This window comes from Orcinus orca, chromosome 1 (assembly GCF_937001465.1).
Source record: "Orcinus orca chromosome 1, mOrcOrc1.1, whole genome shotgun sequence".
Taxonomy (NCBI): Eukaryota; Metazoa; Chordata; class Mammalia; order Artiodactyla; family Delphinidae; genus Orcinus; species Orcinus orca.
Window position 1 is genome coordinate 61,271,913 of NC_064559.1, and position 20,472 is coordinate 61,292,384.

A 20,472-nucleotide genomic window follows, 5' to 3' on the forward strand; every position below is an offset into this window, starting at 1 on the left:
TCCCAAAGCCACTCTCTGTGCTTCTTCTCTGGGACTGTGTTCCTCAGTAATTTCATTTCTCTCATAATTTTGTTTTAAACTTTTATTGTAACATTTTCCAAACATATACAAAAGTAGAGAGAATAGAATGATTCCCTCATATACCCTTCACCCACATTCAAAAAATTATCAACATTTTTGCCCGCTTACTTTATCACTTTTTCCCTTCTCTCTTTGCATCGTATCTTGAAGCAAATTCCATCATTGTCTCAGAATGTCTTTTTACAATTGGTTTGTTTAAATTAGGATTCAAACAGGGCTTACATATATTTGAGCACTGTGTCACTTCATTTTTATCTAATCCAAACATTTCCCCAGCCCCCTTCTATTTTCTGCCATGTTATTGACTAGTGAGGAAAGCAGATCAGTTCTACAAAATGTGCCACAATCTGAATTTTTCTGATTGCTTCTTGGTGTTATTTAACTAGGTGCTCAATCGCCTGTATCTTCTATAGCCTGGAAATTAGTCTTAAAGGCTGATTAGTTTCAGGGTCTCCCCTACCCTCTTACTTCTCTTGTTTTATGATCTCTGTCATGCACAAATAGCTCATGACTATTCATTATAGAGTGTTTGCTTTCCTCTCTGTGCCCGGATGGCCTCTGTCCCATCATTGCTCCATATATAGAGCAAACAGTCTGCATCAATTTTCTCTCCTATTCACATACATTTCCCCCCTAACGCTTTTATATGGCCTCTGCCCCTATCAACTACAGAAATAATTCTTTCAGAGATCACTGAACATTCTTTAACACAAAACCCAATGACCTCTTGTTAGTATTATAATTAATGATTATCATCATTAGTTGCCAACTCCCATTTGTAGCCTTATAACAACCTATAAAATGCTTTTTGTCACTACTCTTTTTTTTTAGTCCTCCTCCTTTATGACCTCATTCCTCTTTCCTGACTTTTTTATTTTCACTGTTTAATACTATTTATTTCTTTTCATATAACGCTAAGGGCATTTTTTTCTGTTTTCCTTTACTTATTGCATTTTCTCCTCCCACCAACAAACATCCGTGATTGTTTTTCAAAGTATTGTCTTTTTCCGTTATTGGTTTCAGGAACCTCAGGGCTTCATTGCTTAACTTCACGTGATGGCTCTGCATCTCTATCTGTAGCTCTGACCAAATCCAATGAGCTCCAAGCCCACATCTCCTTTTTCCTAATGGGCAATTTTTCCTGTAAATGATTCACCAACACTTGGAACTCAGTTGATTTCAGTCATGTCATTTTCCCCTCAAATGAACTGCTTCTTCTAATTTCTCATCTTTCATAATGATACTGCTGTAAGTACTTCTGCTTGGAAGTCATTTTTACTTCTTCCTTTTTTTTTTTTTTTTGCTGCCATTTCTAATCTATTGACAGCCTAGCCCAGCCTGATCTGCAATATCTGTCCCAATCATTTCTTATATTCCATCTTTTCGGTGCCCATTTTCTCCATTTAGTCTTCTCTACCTAGTTAAGACATTGTTAATCTCATGTCCTGCATATTCTATTGAAAATTGAGCCACCACTACATTTCATTTCCTTTTCCATGCTTAATTTTTCTCCATAGCATGTAACAAATTTGTTTTACTATGTATTTTGTATATGTTTTTTAAAATTGTCTGTCTCCCTTGACGGGAATATAGGCAAGGTAGGATTTTTGTTTTGGACAGAGAGGAGGTACTCCACAAATATTTATCAAAAAGACAATGTAGAGCCTGAATCATATAATCGGATTCAATTTAAACAATCTTTATTATGTAAACTTATGATAATGCTAAACTGATTTTCTGAATCGTAAGCTCCTTGAAGATAGCATTCATATCTCATACGTTTTTGGTATTCCACCCAACCCTCCCCTCCCTCATCCCCATTTGAATACACCTATATCTCTATGCTTTTTGGTAGTTGGCTTGGCAAATGTGACATAGGTGGTCTTCCAGACTACCTATGGTCTGTAGAGAGAGAACCAGGAGTGAAAGCAGGAGCCACAAGAAGGAAAAAGGGATAATGATGGAAGTCTTATCAGCAGGAATGAACTAGAGAAGGGTCTTGAAGACTAGTGTGTGTGTTGGGAGATGGTGCAATACAGAATCTACAGAATGGCAATTGTATTTTGAAAATGGAGCTTCCATCTGAATAGGTCCACAGAGCTTGCTATTTTCTAGCTTATTAGTCTCATATAATTAACATTACTCAAATTGCAGAATAAGTCTTTGGGCTGCGCCAGTAAAGTTGTTTGCAAATTAATCTAAAAAGAAAAGAGTAATTAGAAGCTTCTGTTGATTTCTCTCGTATCATTTTCATCCTGATTAAAAGACTTCTTGTAACATCTCTTATGTCATGAGTTTGCTGATTATAAATTCTTTTAACTTTTTTTTCATATATCCAAAAAGCTTTTATTTCATCATGATTTTTTGAGAGATATTTTTGCTAGGTATAGGATTCTAGGTTGACAGTTTTTTTTCAGTACTTTAAAGATATTGCTCCATTGTCTTGTTGCTTTCATTGTTTCCATTAGGAAATCTTCTGTCATCCTTATCTTCTTTTTTCTCTATGTGTAATATGTCTCTTTTCTCTGACTCCTTTTAAGATTGACTGGTATTTTGGTTGTTACAGGATGGTAGGTTAAATCCTTTTACTTTATCTAAGAGAGATATTGTCCTAAAGCAGCTTTTTGCAAATTTTTCTATTTGGAGATTATGTTTTAGAATTAAGTATTTTTGCCCAAAAGATCAAGGATAATGACACTTATATTGATTTATTTTGATTTGGTGATATGACATTTAGTTAAGAATATGTATTTAATAAATGAATTTAATTCAATAGGCATTCTTACTTTTTATAATGCATTGTGATATATGTAATACAAAGAGAAATAAATCCTTATCTCTATCCTTGAGGATATCTTGGAGTTAATATATGCACAAAAATAACAATGCAAGGAAAAAGTATTAAGTGTCACAAAGGCATGGCATATACTTTTGTGGGAAACATATGATTGAATCTTCTTATAATAGGAGGACTTTGCTTCTAATTGGGAGAATGCAGGAGACTTTGTGGTTTTGAGGTAATCTTATATGATAGGTTATTTGAAAATGAAGTGGTTTGTGAGTACATGAGGAGGGTGATTCTAGAACTGATAGAAAACATTGATCAAGTGCCACACAACAAGAAATACAGGGTATGTTAAAGGCACACAGGTCAGTTTGGACTGGATCCTAGGGTGTATGTAGGAAAGTAAATCAGGCTTGCTTGCAAGGAAGGTTAGTACCAATTCATGAAGAATTTTGAATGCCTAGTTAAACGTATTTTCCCTTTTATTTATTAAGTATGGGGCATCTTTGAAAGCTTCTGGGCAAGAGAGTGAAAAGATTAGAGAAATGCTGTGGAATTCTTGAAAGTAGTGAGAGTGGATGGGAAGGGCAAACATGGAAACAAATTAAGACGCAATTGTTTAAGAAGTCATGAACTTGAACTAATGTAGTGACCATGGGAAAGAAGTGGGGATTGAACTTATTTTCAAGTGATGTTTCTTGGATAATATCCACAGTGTATGGAAACAGAATAAAAGGGTGAAAGAATTTGAATTCTCAAATCTTCATAATAATAGCTAATATTTGTTGTTTACCATGCAATAGTTTGAGTACTGTACATTATCAGTCTGCATTCTCTGTATCTCCACTTGGATATCTAATAGTCATCTCACAGTTAACATGTATATAACTCAGCTCCTGAGATTTCTTCCCAAATCTGCCTCTCTATGTCTTTTCCCTTTCAGATAATGGGAAATTGTTTTATCTAGTTCTCAAACCAAGATTCATCCTTGACTCCTCATTTTTTGCTCATACCTCACTTCTAATGTGTCAGCAAATTTGTTGATTCCATTTTCAAAATATATCCAGAATTCCACCACTTCTCACCACCACCACTGTCATCACATCTCACTATGGTTGTTTCAGTAGCCCCCTAACTGGTCTCCTTGCTTCTGTCTTTGCTTCCCTTAAGTCTGTTCTCAATACAGCACAGTGATTTACTTAAAGCATAAATTAATTTTAAACCTGTGCTCAAAAACTGTCCAATAAGAACTAGAGTCCATAGTGTGTCCTACGGCGCTCTCCATGATCTGCTCCCTGCCCACTGCATTACTGCACAGGTATTTTCTTTTCTTCTCTCTTTCCCTCAATCCATTCTAGCTACACTGGGGTTCCTTGTTCCTCTAGTTTGCCATCTCAGGGCTTTTGCACTTGTGGTTTCTTCTGCCTGGAACAATTTTCCTCCAGTATCTGCAAGGTTCACATTCTTATCTTTTGGAACCTTTGCTGAAAGTCACATTATGAGTAAGGCCACCATACTTAAAATTACAACCTATCCCTCTTGACTTCACATTCTGTTTCCCCCATTAAACTGCTCTGCTTCTCCACCCTCACACCCTTCAGTTAACTTATTACATTGGGCCCCCAGTGGGAACATGCCCTACAAAGGGGAAGGAGGCAGGCCTGGAAAAACAGGTGGAGAGACTCTACATATTTCCCTCTGTATTTATGGAGTCACAAAAACAGAAGTTTCCCACACCTGTGCCTCCTCTTTAGCCTGCCTGCTTCCTTATGTTACCATCTTGGAGTGAATAAGATGGGAGGACAATGAAAAATTTCAACACAGAAGAACATTTGGAGGAGGAATCTGAATCACAGGCTCTTCTAAGGTGTGATCTTCAAAACTTCTTTGAACCCTGGATACCCCTCCCACTCTACCTAGAAACCATTTCTACAGTCACACCTCTGATAAGACATGTTTCCTCCGTGCCTTTGCAGCTTTTTACTCAGCCCTTTGAAAAGCAGCAGTAAAAATCTCTTAAGTGTCAAAGAAAATTGGTCATGACCTCCCAGCCTGTGGGAGCAATGCTGCTGAAAACAGTCAAATGGTGTGGCACACTGCCTGCAAATAAACACACACAGGGTAGCTTTCCTGGTCACTGCTGTGCTGCTTGCAGCTGAGGCTAAGGGGAAATTATAGACTGTCCATCTCAGCGCCAGGTCCAGAGGAGGCTGATGAATTCACCTTGGCCATGACTGTCTTGATGACTGTGCACAGATGTCTCTGGTCGGGGGGCTACCAAACATGCCCACACAGAAGAACCTCTTTGGTGAGTTCCCTGGTGGTCCAGTGGTTAGGACTTGGCACTTTCACTGCTGTGGGCCTGAGTTCAATCCGTGGTGGGGGAACTAAGATCCCACAAGTCTCTCAGTGCAGTAAGAAAAAAAAAAAAAAAAAGAAGCAGCTCTTTGGAGTCTTGTTAAGCATACTGATTTCTGAATGTTCTGAATCTGAATCTTTGGAGGTGGTGGGTCTAGAAACCTGTATTTGTCCCAAGCTCCTCAGGTAGTTTTCTACAGCCCACTGATGACTGCTCCACAGACTAATGTATGGGATTCAGTGCTCTTCTCACATTTCTTTAAAGGTTACTTATATGTACTTTTTTTCCTTTTATTGGAGTATAATTGCTTTACAATGTTGTGTTAGTTTCTGCTGTACAATGAAGTTAATCAGCTATATGTATACCTATATCCCCTCCCTCTTGGACCTCCCTCCCCTGCAACCCACCCATCTAGGTCGTCACAGAGCACCGAGCTGAGATTCCTGTGCTTTATAACACGTTCCTGCTAGCTATTTTATGCAGGGTAGTGTGTACATCTCAATCCTAACCTCCCAATTCATCCCACCCTCCCCTTCCCCGACTGTGTCCACATGTCCATTCTCTATGTCTATGTCTCTATTCCTGCCCTGCAAATAGGTTCATCTGTACCATTTTTCTAGAGTCCACATATATGCATTAATATACGATATTTGTTTTTCTCTTTCTGACTTATTTCATTCTGTATGACAGACTCTAGGTCCATCCACATCTCTACAAATGACCCAATTTCTTTCCTTTTTATGGCTGAGTAATTGGCCGAGAGGCACATGAAAAATGTTCAACATCACTAATTATTAGAGAAATGCAAATCAAAACTACAATGAGGTATCATTTCACACCTGTCAGAATGACCATAATAAAAAATCTACAAACAATAAATGCTGGAGCAGGTGTGGAGAAAGGGAACCCTCTTGCACTGTTGGTGGAAATGTAAATTGATACAGCCACTGTGGAGAACAGTATGGAAGTTCCTTAAAAACTAAAAATAGAACTACCATATGACCCAGCAATTCCACTACTTGGCATATACCCTGAGAAAACCATAATTCAAAAGGACACATGGACCCCAATGTTCATTGCAGCACTTATATGTACTTTTGACATTTGGTTTTGTGTGAACTAATTCTTAACCACAAATAACCTTGTCCTGCATGAGTTGGAGGTGGTGTTTTCTCCTAGTTCCTGAAAACCTGTCTTGCGTGGAAGATCCATCCCTCGGGCATACTCTGTGTACTTACCCAGCGAGTGCCCACAGTCATCACTGTCTCCCTGACATGACCCCCAGACATGGGCACTTCCATTTTCTCTCTATAACAGTGGGATAGGGGTACGTGGTGCTTGGGGTGTGACAGCTCTGAGAGGCATTCAATTAAGAGGGAACTTTAAATATGGCAGTGTATGGAACAAGACCGTGACTTGTGTTAGGATTTAATAAGGGAAAGTACAAAGTGTAGTTTGAAAGGTTATTTTGGTAAGTGGCCCGGAAAGAGGGTGACACACTTTAGAGTCATGCTCCAGTAATAACAGATGTTTATCAGTTGCATTCCTAACGGCTGGGGCAAGCTTGGATACCTTCAGGGTTTGGGTGGAAAACTGCTGTGTGGAATCTTCATGTCCGAGCCTTGGGTCCCATTCATTAGGGAATGAATGGGTCCTTTCTCTGACTCCCTTTCCCCACATGGCGTTCATCATTTGTTCTGAATAGAGGTTGAACAAATACTATCTGCCAGGTGAGACACCCCAGTAGGGAGTCAGACAATACAGACTTTAGGTCTGATCTCACTGTCAAGTCTCCTTGGTGTTATCCTCTCTAATCTTTCCGGGAAGAATTAATACCTCCCTTAGCATCTCATACTATTGTTGTACGGTCTTCTACAGATTGACTCTTGTTATAGTGGGTTGCGTATGTGTCTGCTTCTCCTACAGATTGTGAATTTCTTGAGGACAGGACTCATGTTTCATGTACCAACTTGTTAATTAATTCTATGTGTTATTTGGTGTCTGCTATAGCCAAACACTATACTTTGTGGCCTTTGGATTTGAAACAGTAAAACCATAGAACAGGCAAAGGGTCAAGGGAGCAACAACAACAGTAAACATTAGCTAACACTTATTAAAATTATTTCCCCTTTAAAGGATTTTCATTCAAGTTTAAAGCAAGTTTAATTCATTTGACCATCACTCTAATCCTATGAGGCAGTTACTATTATTAGGTTATTTTACAGATGAGCAACTGAGACACAGAGACATTAAGAGAGCAGCCAGAGTCCCAGAAAGACACAGGAAGCTGTCAGGTAAGGCATTTCTGCCTGGCCATTAAGTGGAGTCTGGTCTTCAGTAGAGTTGAGAGAAGAGATGTATTTTTAGAAATCAATTGGTGAGGACACTTAAACTAGGAAATTATAGCAATTATGGAAGCAGAGACCAAGAATTTAATTTTCTATAAATTGTAATGTAATACTAAGAAGTTCAACCACCTTCGGTGGTATTTTCATAAAGTCCTTAGTTAAAATACCCTTCAGATAGAATTATAAATAACTTTCTGAATCTGTTGAGCTCTAACTGAGAATTATAGTCAAAGTTTTATCCAGAGTGGGCAGATCAAGAAGACGACCTACTTGGAGAATGCAGTTTCAAAAGATGTGTTCTGTATTGTACTCAAGGTTCGGGGCTGAGAAAGGTGACAGAGGGAACACAGAAGAGAAATTTCTGTGAGGGATGGGGTTTTTGTCTTGTTTTGTTCACTGTTATATCATTTGTTCTTAAACAGTGCTTGGCACATGGTATGTGGTTTAACCACGATTTGTGAATGAATGATTGAGTGACCGGGGAGAGATATAGATAGAGCATGGTGGAAATATGCATAACAGGTGTTCAATAATTATGTGTGAGGTTGAATGGAAAAGACAGTTTACAGAGAGGCCTCACTAAGGCAGGAAATAAAGTAAAAATAAAAACAACAACAAAAACCCTGAACAAATTAACACAGAGGTAGTGTAAGCCAGACTTTCTTGACTTCGTGGGTACTAGTATGTAATAACCTGTGAAATATTTTAAATTCTGCTTCTAGCATAGAATCTCTTTTCAGATGTCCCCTCTCCATGCCCCTCACATCATCCATTATATCGTGATTCAAATGGAAAAAGCCTAAGGTTTTTGTTCTCATCAAGTTTCATCAAGGAGAGCTGGGTGATAAAGAGAAGAAAGAAGACTCAGTCCTTAGAGAACTTGGAACAGGCTGCTGAAGAAGAGAAGAGGTGGAAGCCGTCCCAGAAATCTTGGGCTCTCTTTGGCAGGACCTCATTTGAGAAAACTTTTTTAAATTATTATTTACAGGGTCATGTCTCTTTACGCCACCACTACATTTTCTGCTGTTTGGGTCCAGTTTTGCTACTTGACTTAACTTGCCTGTAACGGGTGTACATTTGTCCTGCTGGCATTTTCTGTACATGTGGGAAGGTATGTCTGCACATAGAACAAGACCATTCCAGTCTCTTTTGGTGCCTGGCGTGGGAAACCCCATCTCTTTAGAATGACTTCCCTGGGGATAATTTATACCTCTAAAAAGCTCTACCAGGGTGTCATCTCAACTTTAAAGTTCTTACCAACCTACTCAGGTAGAATTAATGACACTATTGCTATTTGTTTCTTGTATCGAGTTCCATTTATTGTTACATCAATGGAGGAATGAATGAATGAATCCAGAACTCTCATCTTATTCTTTGTAACTCCACAGCTCTGCCCAGCACCTGACCCAATAACCACAAAATCACGGCATATCATGGAGAATCAACAAATGTGCAACTGTACTGAACTTCACCTTCCATTTTTTTCCTTTTTTCCTTGATATGATGATCATAAGAAATTAGAATCAGTGGGAACTTCAGAGATCATCTGCTCCTTTATACTAATCAATTTAGAATCCTCTCTAGAGTGGGTTTTATTGCCAACTTGAACATCTCCAGTGGTGGGACAGTCACTAATCCACAGTGTGATCCATTTTGAACCACTCAAATTGTTAGAAAAGTGTTTTTATATTGAGCTGAAAATTGCTTCCCTATAACTTTTACCTATTGGTCCTATTTCTCTCCTCCCCCACACACTGGGGACTATCTAAAATAAGACTGAACTCCCCCTATATGGCCATTCTCAAGTATTTGAAAACAACTGTCATGTTCCATTTAACATTCTCTGTTCCCAAATTGGGCCATTATATGCTAAATCAGACTTCAACACTCTCTCATATCATATGGTCCCTAGGCCATTTCTCTTCCTAGTCTTTCTCATTTGACATCCAGTTAGTCAATGTGGTTTCCACAACCTAATACCCAGGACAGGTGCAATGGTACCAAAAAGTTCAAAGTTATAGTTATGATCCTTGTTAACCTTTTTGAGCCTTCTGAATGCCAGGGCTGCGCTGGGGGCTGAGCATTCAGAGTTGGCAGGGTCTGCCCTCAACAAACACCTGAAGGAAAAGACAGACTTCTCACTGAAAATCTGCTCCAACACCCTGTTTGTTTAGTTCCTGTTGCTATGGCAGAAGCAAGGTGCTCATCTCTTGTTGGCCTTTCTTAACTGAGGTGATCTGAAATGAATGAGATTGCCTGGAGCGGATGAGGGAAGGAGTGGTCAGTGGTGATATTTGGGCCTTAACAGCCACTGGCAGGGATGAGGAGGCTGTGTATGAGGGCATGTGGTGGGTATCAAAGCCAGGGGATCCCTGGATGACGGGAGAGATTGGCATAGCATTGGCTTGATTTCTGAGACTTACTGAGAGCCCACTGAGGTGGGTGCTCTTCACTTTGGGAAAAGCAACTTCAGTTGTACGGACCCTCGGCTGCAGTCTGGGTGTTCACCTGCAAAGTGGAGGAGGCACACAAACAGTGTGGAGTAGCTGCCAGGTGTTAAGCACTGAGAAGTAAGTGGGAGAAGACTGGGCCTTCACTCTCCTTCCCCTCCCCTCAGTACCTACAGTAGATTTACAGACATGCAAAGGGTTCGTGCCAGACAAGAACTGACTGGATCGAGCAGTGCTTTCAGAAAAGTCTTTCCTCCTTCTCAAACTCCAGGTGGGACCTCACTGCCAAACATCTGGAGAAACCCAGAGGAGGGCAACATTTGCTATTCCTCTGGGGTTCCTATTATCAGATACCAGATTGTTGCCCTGAATTTATTATCAGGAATCTTCTGTAGCTGGCAATACATTTCCAAGACTCAGAAGTCATTCTCAGCTTAAAGACATGCACACTGAGAACTCTTAAAAAACAAAATGGTGTGACAGAAGCAAGATCTAAACATAAAAAAAAAAAAAGTAGATGAAAGGAAGCCGACTGTGCCGAATGGAGGTCATCTGATTAATACAGAACACAAAGGAGTCATGAGTTTCAATGATTGGGTCTGGCCCTGTGCCCAGAGAAGAGCAGATCAGGGGTTGGAGGACACAAAGGGATAAAGACAGTGTGAAAAGGCTGAATTGGGACTCTGACAGAAGCTGTGGTGACAGATATTTTGTCATTCTTATTAGGTGTCGCATTTGAGGGCAAAGGCCCATGAGACAGGGCTTGTGTGGGACTCTGAGCAAGCTTGTGTCTGCAGGGAGAGGTATGGTGTTGGGCATGGCGGGGTTGTGATACTGGAGAAGGAGCAGGAGACAGGAGGCTCTGGCTCTGGTTTCTTCTTGGGTACTTGAGAGATGATGCATGGATAAGCTGGCCGTAACACAAAGCTCCTCACAAGTAGGTCCCATGTGGCATGAAGGGCCACGGCGAAATATGAGTGACTACCTCCACTGTTCATCTGCCAGTGTGAGTCCTGTGGGAGCAGCCAGATGAATGATCAAAGCTGGCAGCAGACACACTCAGAGCAGTACAGGATCCTGCCTAAAGACCTTAGCCCCTGTATCTACCTCTTCTTCTTCTCTGATTCTGAGCGAATCATTCTTTGTCTTTCTCAAACATGTCACCATGAACAAACATCCATTTGTTTGTGAACTGTGTCCCCAACTTAAGTCCTATAGCCCTCACAAGACCTATAATTCTCTCACCTCAGTACAATCACTCTGATCCTACTTCAAGTCAAGTAGGATCAACTGATGCGGATGCCAGTTCCCCTAGTCTCAGTTTTCCTTCTTTTCCTGCCAATGATTTTTCTTGGACCATAAACTAGTGCCAAATGACCATTCCTTTTTCTTACTCACTGCATCCTTGCCCAGGAAAGTTACACTCAGCCCTGGTTACTGCAGTTGAGAAGAGTAGAAAAATAACTAAACTGTCTTTCGTGAAAACCATTTGGTCTGGGGGACCTTCAAGATGGCAGAGGAGTAAGATGTGGAGATCATCTTCCTCCCCCAAAATACATCAAAAACACATCTACCTATGGAACAACTCCTACAGAATACTTACTGAACACTGGCAGAAGACCTCAGACTTCCCAAAAGGCAAGAAAATACCCACATACCTGGGTAGGGTAAAAGAAAAAAGAAGAAAACAGAGACAAAAGAATAGGGACAGGACCTGCACCTCTGGGAGGGAGCTGTGAATGAGGAAAAGTTTCCACACACTAGGAAGCCCCTTCACTGGCAGAGATGGGGTGTGGCGGGGGCGGGGGGGAAGCTTCAGAGCCATGGAGGAGAGCGCAGCAACAGGGGTGCAGAGGGCAAAGTGGAGAGATTCCCAGACAGAGGATTGGTGTCAACTAGCACTCACCAGCCTGAAAGGCTTGTCTGCTCACCAGACGGGGCAAGTTGGGGCTGGGAGCTGAGGGTTGGGCTTCGGAAGTCAAATCCCAGAGAGAGGACTGGGGTTGGTTGCGTGAACACAGCCTGAAAGGGGCTAGTGTGCCACAGCTAGCCAGGAGGGAGTCTGGGAAAAAGTCTGGACCTGCCTAAGAGGCAAGAGACCACTGTTTCAGGGTGCACAAGGAGAGGGGATTCAGATCACCACCTAAATGAACTTCAGAGATGGGGGCGAGCTGCGGCTATCAGCTCAGACCCCAGAGATGGGCATGAAATGCTAGGGCTGCTGCTGCAGCCACCAAGAATCCTGGGTGCAAGTACAGGTCATTATCCACCCCCCCGACCCCCCCACCCCCACCCCCACCCCGGGAGCCTGTACAGCCTGCCACTGCCAGGGTCCCATAATCTAGGGACAACTTCCCTGGGAGAACACATGGCGCACCCCAGGCTGTTGCAACATCACTCTGGCCTCTGCCACTGCAGGCTCGCCCTGCATTCCAATGATAACTACCATACCTCTCCCTCTCCAAAGGCCTGATTCAGCAAGAGCCCCCTAATCGGCCACTGCTTTAACCCCCTCATGTCTAGGCAGGGAACAGATGCCTTAGGGTGACCTACATGCAGAGGTGGGGCCAAAACCATAGATGAACCCCAGGAGCTGTGTGAACAAAGAAGAGAAAGGGAAATTTCTCTGTGCAGCCTCAGGAGTGGTGGATTAAATCCCCACAATCAACTCGATGAAACTTGCATCTGTGGAATATCTGAATAGGCAACGAATCATCCCAAAATTGTGGCGGTGGACTTTGGGAGCAACGGTAGACTTGGGGTTCGCTGTCTGCGACTGACTTGTTTCTGATTTTTATGTTTATCTTAGTTTAGTGTTTAGAGCTTGTTATCATCGGTGGATCTGTTTATTGGTTTGGTTGCTCTCTTCTTTTTTTATTATTAATTTTTAAATTTTTAAATTTTCATAATTTTTTAAATTTATTATTATTTTTCCTTCATTTTCTTCTCCCTTTTCTTCTGAGCCATGTGGCTGATAGGGTCTTGGTGCTCCAGCCTCATGTCAGGCCTGAGCCTCTGAGGTGGCAGAGCCAAGTTCAGGACATTAGACCACCAGAGACCTCCTGGCCCCATGTAATATCAATCAGCGAGAGCTCTCCCAGAGATTTCCATCTAAATGCTATGACCCAGCTCCACCCAAAGGCCAGCAAACTCCAGTGCTGGATGCCCCATGCCAAACAATTAGCAAGACAGGAATGCAACACCACCCAATAGCAGAGAAGCTGCCTAAAATCACGCTAAGGTCACAGCCACCCCAAAACACACCACCAGACGTGGACCTGCCCACCAGAAAGACAAGATCCAGCGAACCCAGCAAAAACACAGGCACCAGTCCTCTCCACCAGGAAGCGTACACAAGCTGCTGAACCAACCTCTCCCACTGGGGACAGACACCAAAAACAATGGGAACTACGAACTTGCAGCCTGTGAAAAGGAGACCCCAAACACAGTAAGGTAAACACAATAAAAAGACAGAGAAATATGCAGCAGACGAAAGATCAAGGTAAAAACCCACCAGACCAAACAAATGAAGAGAAAATAGGCAGTCTACCAAAAAAAGAATTCAGAGTAATGATAGTAAAGATGATCCAAAATCTTGGAAATAGACAAAATACAAGAAACATTTAACAAGGACCTAGAAGAACTGAAGGGTAAACAAATGATGAACAATGCAATAAATAAAATTAAAAATTCTCTAGAAGGAATCAATAACAGAATAACTGAGGCAGAAGAACGGATAAGAAACCTGGATGATAAAACAGTGGAAATAACTACCTCAGAGGACAATAAAGAAACAAGAATGAAAAGAATCGTGGATAGTCTCAGAGACCTCTGGGACAACATTAAATGCACCAACATCCAAATTATAGGGGTCCCAGAAGAGAAAGAAAATAAGAAAGGGTCTGAGAAAATATTTGAATAGATTATAGTTAAAAACTTCCCTAACACGGGAAAGGAAATAGTCAAGTCCAGGAAGCACACAGAGTCCCATACAGGATAAATCCAAGGAGAAACATGCCAAGACACATATTAATCAAACTATCAAAAATTAAATACAAAGAAAAAATATTAAAAGCAGCAAGGGAAAAGCAACAAATAACATACAAGGGAATCCCCATGAGGTTAACAGCTGATCTTTCAGCAGAAACTCTGCAAGCCAGAAGGGAGTGGCAGGACATATTTAAAGTGATGAAAGGGAAAATCCTACAAACAAGATTACTCTACCCAGCAAGGATCTCACTCAGATTCGATGGAGAAATTAAAACCTTTAGAGACAAGCAAAAGTTAAGAGAATTCAGCACCACCAAACCAGCTTTACAACAAATGCTAAAGGCACTTCTCTAGGCAGGAAACACAAGAGAAAGAAAAGACCTACAAAAATAAACCCAAAACAATTAAGAAAATGGTAATAGGAATATACATATTGATAATTACCTTAAATGTAAATGGATTAAATTCTCCAACCAAAAGGCACAGACTGGCTGAATGGATACAAAAACAAGACCCATATATATGCTGTCTACAAGAGACCCACTTCAGACCTAGACCATACAGACTGAAAATGAGGGGACGGAAAAAGATATTCCATGTAAATGGAAATCAAAAGAAAGCTGGAGTAGCAATTCTCATATCAGAAAATATAGACTTTAAAATAATGTTACAAGGTACAAAGAAGGACACTACATAATGATCAAGGGATCAATAAAAGAAGAAGATATAACAATTGTAAATATTTATGCACCCAACATAGGAGAACCTCAATATATAAGGCAAAGGCTAACAGCCATAAAAGAGGAAATCAACAACAACACATTAATACGGGATTTTAGCACCCCACTTTCACCAATAAACAGATCATCCAAAATGAAAATAAATAAGGAAACACAAGCTTTAAATGACACATTAAACAAGATGGACTTAACTGCCATTTATAGGACATTCCATCCAAAAATAACAGAATACACTTTCTTCTCAAGTGCTCATGGAACATTCTCCAGGATAGACCATATTGTGGGTCAAAAATCAAGCCTCGGTAAATTTAAGAAAATTGAAATTGTATCAAGTATTTTTTCTGACCACAACGCCATGAGACTAGGTATCAATTACAGGAAAAGATCTGTAAAAAATACAAACACATGGAGGATAAACAATATGCTACTAAATAACAAAGAGATCACTGAAGAAATCAAAGAGGAAATCAAAAAATACCTAGAAACAAATGACATTGAAAACATGGCAACCCAAAACCTATGGGATGCAGCAAAAGCAGTTCTAAGAGGGAAGTTTATAGCAATACAATCTTACCTCAAGAAACAAGAAAAATCTCAAATAAACAACCTAAACTTACACTTAAAGTAATTAGAGAAAGAAGAACAACAACAACAGAAAAAACCCAAAGTTAGCAGAAGGAAAGAAATCATAAAGATCAGATCAGAAATAAATGAAAAAGAAATGAAGGAAACAACAGCAAAGATCAATAAAACTAAAAGCTGGTTCTTTGAGAAGATAAACAAAATTGATAAACCATTAGCCAAACCATTAGCCAAACTCAAATCAACAGAATTAGAAATGAAAAAGGAGAAGTAACAACTGACACTGCAGAAATACAAAGGATCATGAGAGATTACTACAAGCAACTCTATGCCAATGAAATGGACAACCTGGAAGAAATGGACAACTTCTTAGAAATGCACAACGTGCCAAGACTGAATCAGGAAGAAACAGAAAATAAGAACAGCCCAATCACAAGCACTGAAACTGAAACTGTGATTAAAAATCTTCCAACAAACAAAAATCCAGGACCAGATGGCTTCAAAGGCGAATTCTGTCAAATCTTTAGAGAAGAGCTAACACCTATCCTTCCTAAACTCTTCCAAAATACAGCAGAGGGAGGAACACTCCCAAACTCATTCTATGAGGCCACCATCACTGTGATACCAAAACCAGACAAAGATGTCACAGAAAAACTACAGGTCAATATCACTGATGAACATAGATGAAAAATCCTCAACAAAATACTAGCAAACAGAATCCAACAGCATATTAAAAGGATCATACACCACGATCAAGTGGGTTTTATCCCAGGAATGCAAGGGTTCTTCAATATACGCAAATCAATCAATGTGATACACCATATTAACAAACTGAAGGAGAAAAACATATGATCGTCTCAACAGATGCAGAAAATTCTTTTGACAAAATTCACCTTATTTATTATTTATGATAAAACCTCCAGAAAGCAGGCAGAGAGGGAACTTTCCTCAACATAATAAAGGCCATATATGACGAACCCACAGCCAACATCATTCTCAATGGTGAAAAACTGAAAGCATTTCCTCTAAGATCAGGAATAAGACAAGGTTGCCCACTCTCACCACTATTATTCAACATAGTCTTGGAAGCTTTAGAGAAAAAATAAATAAATAAAAGGAATACAAATTGGGTAAAAAGAAGTAAAACTGTCACTGCTTGCAAATGACACGATACTATACACAGAGAATCCCAAAGATGATACTAGAAAACTACTACAGCTAATCAATAAATTTGGTAGAGTAGCAGGATTCAAAATCAATGCACAGAAATCTCTTGCATTCCTATACAGGAATGATGAAAAATCTGAAAGAGAAATTAAGGAAACACTCCCATTTACCAATGCAACAAAAAGAATAAAATACCTAGGAATAAATCTACCTAAGGAGACAAAAGAGCTGTATGCACAAAACTAGAAGACACTGATGAAAGAAATTAAAGAAGATACAAACAAATGGAGAGATATACCATGTTTTTGGATTGGAAGAATCAACATTGTGAAAATGACTATACTACCCAAAGCAATCTACATATTCAATCCAATCCCTATCAAACTACCAATGGCATTTTTCACAGAACTAGAACAAAAAATTTCACAATTTGTATGGAAACACAAAAGACCCCGAATAGCCAAAGCAATCTTGAGAAAGAAAAATGGAGCTAGAGGAATCAGGCTCCCTGACTTCAGACTACACTACAAAGCTACAGTAGTCAAGACAGCATGGTACTGGCACAAAAACAGAAATATAGATCAATGGAACAGGATAGAAAGCCCAGAGATAAACCCACTCACATATGGTCCCCTTATCTTTGATAAATGAGGCATGAATATAGAATGGAGAAAAGACAGCCTCTTCACTAAGTGGTGCTGGGAAAAAATGGACAGCTACATGTAAAAGAATGAAATTAGAATTCTTCCTAACACCATACACAACAATAAACTCAAAATGGATTAAAGACCTAAATGTTAAGGCCAGACACTATAAAACTTTTAGAGGAAAACATAGGCAGAACACTCTATGATATAAATCACCCAAAGATCCTTTTTGACTCACCTCGTAGAGAAATGGAAATAAATATAAAAATAAACAAATAGGACCTAAAGAAACTTAAAAGCTTTTACACAGCAAAGGAAACCATAAATAAGATGAAAAGACAACCCTCAGAATGGGAGCAAATATTTGCAAATGAATCAACTCACAAAGGATTAATCTCCAAAATATACAAGCAGCTCATGCAGCTCAATATCAAAAGACAAACCACCCAATCCAACAATGGGCAGAAGACCTAAATAGACATTTCTCCAAAGAAGATATACAGACTGCCAACAAACACATGAGTGGATGCTCGACATCACTAATATTAGAGAAATGCAAATCAAAACTACAATGTGGTATCGCCTCACACCAGTCAGAATGGCCATCAGCAAAAAATCTACAAACTATAAATGCTGGAGAGGGTTTGGAGAACAGGGAACCCTCTTGCACTGTTGGTGGGAATGTAAACTGATACAGCCACTATGGAGAACAGTACGGAGGTTCCTTAAAAAACTAAAAATAGAACTACCATATGACCCAGCAATCCCACTACTGGGCATATACCCTGAGAAAACCATCATTCAAAAAGAGTCATGTACCACAATGTTCACTGCAGCTCTATCTACAATAGCCAGGACATTGAAGCAACCTAAGTGTCCATCGACAGATGAATGGCTAAAGATGTGGCACATATATACAATGGAATATTACTCAGCCATAAAAAGAAATGAAACTGAGTTATCTGTAGTGAGGTGGATGGACATAGAGTCTGTCATACAGAGTGAAGTGAGTCAGAAAGTGAAAAGAAATACTGTATGCTAACACATATATATGGAATCTTAAAAAAAATGTTTCTGATGAACCTAGGGGCAGGACAGGAATAAAGATGCAGATATAGAGAATGGACTTGAGGACACGGGGAGGGGTAAGGGTAAGCTGGGATTAAATGAGAGAGTAGCATTGATATATATACACTACCAATTATAAAACAGATAGCTAGTGGGAAGCAGCTGCATAGCACAGGGAGATCAGCTCAGTGCTTTGTGACCACCTAGAGGGGTGGAATAGGGAGGTTGGGAGGGAGATACAAGAGGGAGGGGATATGGGGATATATGTATACGTATAGCTGATTCACTTTGTTATACAGCAGAAACTAATACAACATTGTAAAGCAATTATGCTCCAACAGAGATGTTAAAGAAAAAAAAAAACTCTTTATCCTCCTGAGCAGAGATATGCCCCTTCTCAAACATGATGACTGTTACTGAATGTTCTGACATTTACTTAAATTCTTATGGTTTTCGTGGGGATGGTGTTTCGTCCATTCCTGTTTCTTCAAACAACAATGCACATAAGTGTGTCGGCAGTATGTCTATATATGGGCTATGAAATCACAGGGGAGAAAGTAGAGACACAGAGAAACAGCTAGCTGCCATCCCAGTACACCTGTTTCTCTTTATAAAACTGCCAAGTATATAATATGAGAACAGCAGAGATAGTATTATAAATTTAAGAAATACAACCATCCTTCAACTTATTCTAGAATTTTTAAATGTTGACACTCTACCATATCAACTTCTGGGCTTCTTATTTATTTTTTTTAAATAAAGCAACAAAATTATATACACATACAACAGCCATACCTTTCACATCCCCCTCAGTTCTTGTTCTCCCCTTCCTAGAGACAACATCACCTTGAATGTGCTGGTATCCCTCATGCATTGCTTTATGGTGTATATGTGTTCAAAAAAATACATTGATAAAAGGAATCAACACAGCAGAATGGAGAAATAAAACATGATGTAACTTGCAAAAAAAAACCAAACATTTGATCTCAATCTCCTTGTGTTTGTGGACCATTTTACCAAGGTAATGTCCCCCTCCCCCTCCCCCTCCAGGAGATCTTGAATTACATAAGAGTTTAATATATAAAAAGGAAGGTACTGAAAATCAGTACCTTAAATTTTTAAGAGGAGTAGGAACTGGGTCTTGTTGTCCATTGAATTCCCAATGCAAAGCACTGGGCCTTGTACAGAGTAGGCATGCAAAAAATATTTGTAGTACAATTAGGGACGAATGAACAATTACTCAACAAATAATCATTTGATAATTTTTCATTGGCATATAGTTGATTTACAATGTTGTGTTAGTTTCAGGCATACAGCAAAGTGATTTATATATATATATATATATATACACACACACACACACACACACACACGGCTATTTGAAATTTGAAAAGAAAATCCATTCAGAGAGCCATCATCTCATAGTATACAATAACAGAAATTCCAGGTTGATTAATATTTTAAAGTAAAAAAGAATTAAATCTTAAAATAACTAGAAGAAAACATAGAACGTTGTTTATTTGATATAAAGAAGGATTTTCTAAGTTTAAGGCAGTGGATGGAATTACACAGGAAAAGATTGATTTGACTAATTAAAAAATTAAAAGCTTCTGTATTAAAAAAGGTGAAAGGTAAATTTGAAATAGTATTTGGAAAAATATTGTTGAGGTTTCAGGGGACTCATAATTAATATTCCTTTCTTTCCCTTTCAAGTTTGGAACCAGTTCAGTAGTAGACACAGAAATTAGACTGAGATCAAAATATCACATTATTGGTGATAAAAAATCGATTAGAGTCTACAGTTTAGATTTGAGGCGGTACCAGATTTCCTAATACTTTACCCAAGGAATAAAGTTGCTTGCCTTGTCACAGGCAGAACAGGATGGCTGCAGAACTCCCCAAGGGCAAAGCTTCTCTTGGTCAGTTTATTTCATGGCAGAGAGTAGGTAGATCAGAGAAAGAGAGATAGACAGACAGACAGATGCGTTGAAAATATTCTGTTCCTTCTCTAACTCCTTATGAGTCAGATGAGTCAAGGGATGGAAAGAAGCCATGAGTGTTACTCCAGGGCAAGAATTTTTAAGTGTCTGGTGCCATGGACCACATTCACAGTCTGGTGAAGGCTATGGACTCCCTTTTCAGAATAATATTTTAAATTCATTTAATAAAATACATAGAATTATAAAGGAAGCCAACTGTACTGAAATGAAATTATACAAATATTTAACAATTTTTGTGGTTAAGTAAAATACACC

At 39.5% G+C, this 20,472-nt stretch overlaps 1 long non-coding RNA gene across 1 annotated transcript in view; it reads right to left on the reverse strand.

The window, feature by feature from the left end:
• The window catches only part of LOC117201274 (uncharacterized), a 129,657-nt gene extending 109,492 nt beyond the window's left edge, over nt 1-20,165 (reverse strand). The window contains exon 1 of the long non-coding RNA XR_004483264.2: nt 20,059-20,165. This is a non-coding gene — a long non-coding RNA (uncharacterized LOC117201274). The remainder of the gene's footprint in view (nt 1-20,058) is intronic.
• Between the last annotated feature and the right edge of the window lie 307 nt (nt 20,166-20,472).